At 38.5% G+C, this 2,278-nt stretch overlaps 1 pseudogene; it reads left to right on the forward strand.

Moving 5' to 3' along the window:
- Positions 1-650: 650 nt before the first annotated feature.
- On the forward strand, positions 651-1,190 carry LOC105816136 (annotated as a pseudogene).
- The last annotated feature ends 1,088 nt before the right edge of the window (positions 1,191-2,278 follow it).

The raw sequence follows: 2,278 nt of genomic DNA on the forward strand, positions 1-2,278 counted from the left end.
TTACAACTTGAGGGCCCTCCTTAAGAAAAAGAATACAAAATTACCAAAACAAACTTATATCTGAAGTGCCCTAAAAAGAGTGGACATTACACTCACTTTTTGGGTTTTTTTTTTTTTTTCCTTTAGAGAGAATAAGGTAAGAGTGGCAATGCCTCTTGTGAGGGTTAATTTAAGGTGTCGACTGGATGGAGGGATGTCTAGATGGCTGGTGAAGCACCTGTTGGCTTTGTCTCTCTGGAGAACCCTGACTAATACACCTCTCAAGTGGTAAAACCAGGAAACATGAGCCAGGGAGTTATTGGTGGCTGGGTCCTCAAAGGTATTGACTGATTACTTTAGAACTTAATGAAGTCCTCATATAGAAACAGTCATGAGAGAAAAAAAAGAAACAGCCTAGTTGTGTTTGTCAGAGGCCCATACTGTAATCACTTTTTAAATGCTTCAGCAAAAGAAATAAGAAATTACAGACACTAACTTAAACTACATATATGGCACCTTCTTTGTCATACATAAATTTATCTATTAAAGAGCTAAGAAAATGGAATATGAAATAAAAGGGATGAAGAATGATAAAATTAATAGAGATTATTGAGACATCACACCTCTCTCCTGCCTGTGTCCTGTTTGTTGTCCGTGCCACCCTGCTAGACTTTTTGGAAGATGTGCAGTGGATGAACAAGTGGCAGCTCTATTATCAAGTCCTAAATTTTGGAATAATTGTCTCCTTAGCACTAACGGTCTGGAAGGGGTTAATGGTGATAGCTGGTAGTGAACATCCTATTGTAAGGTGCTTGGTGGCAGCATGGAACCTGCGTTTCATAGAAGAGATCTTCTCTTTCTAACACATCGAGTTGAAGATCCCACACGAGTGGGAGAAATTGCTGTTTTGAGGATAGAAGGACAAGAGATTCTTACAGTTCACTCAGGCTTGATGATTCACAAAAAGCAAAATGTACATAATAAGTGTTTGAAAAAAGCAGATAATAATACAGTTGATGACTGAGGCCTCTATAAACAAGGACATTGGCTATAGAAAAAAGATGTCATGGGAAGAGCCAAGGGATTTATTCCTTATGTTGGAATTGTTCCTTATGTTGGAATTGTGATGAGCCTCACAAATGACTATCCTAAATGTTAAGTATACAGTACTCTTTTCTCTGGTTTTATTTGTGCTGGTCAATTGTAAGTAAGAAGTCCGCCTTGCAGTTTCTGGGAAGATGCCATACTTTTTGTTACTGAATGTTGGGAGTAGATATTGGTCTCTGTTTGGCAGAATGGAAAACACATAGGCTGGTGTTTCTTCATAGCACTGGTTTGCATTAGTTTATGTTCTCATGCCAGAGTATGTGTGAGAGGGTGCACTTAAGGGGACTTTCAATCATGGGATTGAATAGCTGTCATTGTCACACTTTCACATTTTTGTACATCAGTGGCTTTTTTATATTAAATGGTTGAGCCAAAGCCCCCAGTGCATGTATTTTGAAACCAAGCTTCACTTCTGAAGTGCCTAAAGAGTTCTAAAACTGAAAATGTAGCTCTGCGTGAGTTTGAAACCTTCATACTTCCTTATAATGGGAATGGCATATACTGAGGTGGTTGTAGCCCTTAACTTTTCAGAATTTTAAATAAAACACTTTGTACATTGAAAATAAATGGAAATAACAGAAAAAAAATCAGATGATACCCAAGCATTAACTTCTGTTTTGAGGCCATGCCAGTGAAGTGGCCCTAAAGCTCTATTATCATTAGCTTCAGGATAAATCTGCCTCCACTTAGAGGCTTCATCCAATTCCCAACACAAGATGATCTAAAATCATCCAGCACAGAGGGGGTTTTGGCCTTTGTTTACTAGTTTATTCAAAGCAGAATATGTGGGTTACAACTTCCTTATCCAATTACAACTTCCTTGTGCCTTATTTGGGAATAGGCACATTTCTTCCTCATCTATGAGACATGCAGACAAAGAGAGTGAGCAAAGAGACTCCCTAACAGAGGCACTTTCGAAGGAGAGTTGTAGAAGTTACTCATGCTCCCTCAGGGCCAAAATTCTGCAGCTATTTCCAAAGGAGATTCCTTGAGTGAGAAGAACAGTTGAATGTTTGTTATTTCCATCTGTTCTCTTAAGGAAAAAATCATGTTATATATCAGTAACAAGGTTTTCCATTCAACTGGAGATTTTCCCAAGGCTCTCAAGTAAGTCTCTCTCTTCTGTCTTCTAGATTGGCTTTTGTCTTTTGCTTCTCCCACAATATCCTCATTGATTCTACCACTTAAGCTG

The sequence above is a fragment of the Propithecus coquereli genome, unplaced genomic scaffold (genome assembly GCF_000956105.1).
Source record: "Propithecus coquereli isolate 6110/MARCELLA unplaced genomic scaffold, Pcoq_1.0 Scaffold357, whole genome shotgun sequence".
NCBI classification, from domain to species: domain Eukaryota; kingdom Metazoa; phylum Chordata; class Mammalia; order Primates; family Indriidae; genus Propithecus; species Propithecus coquereli.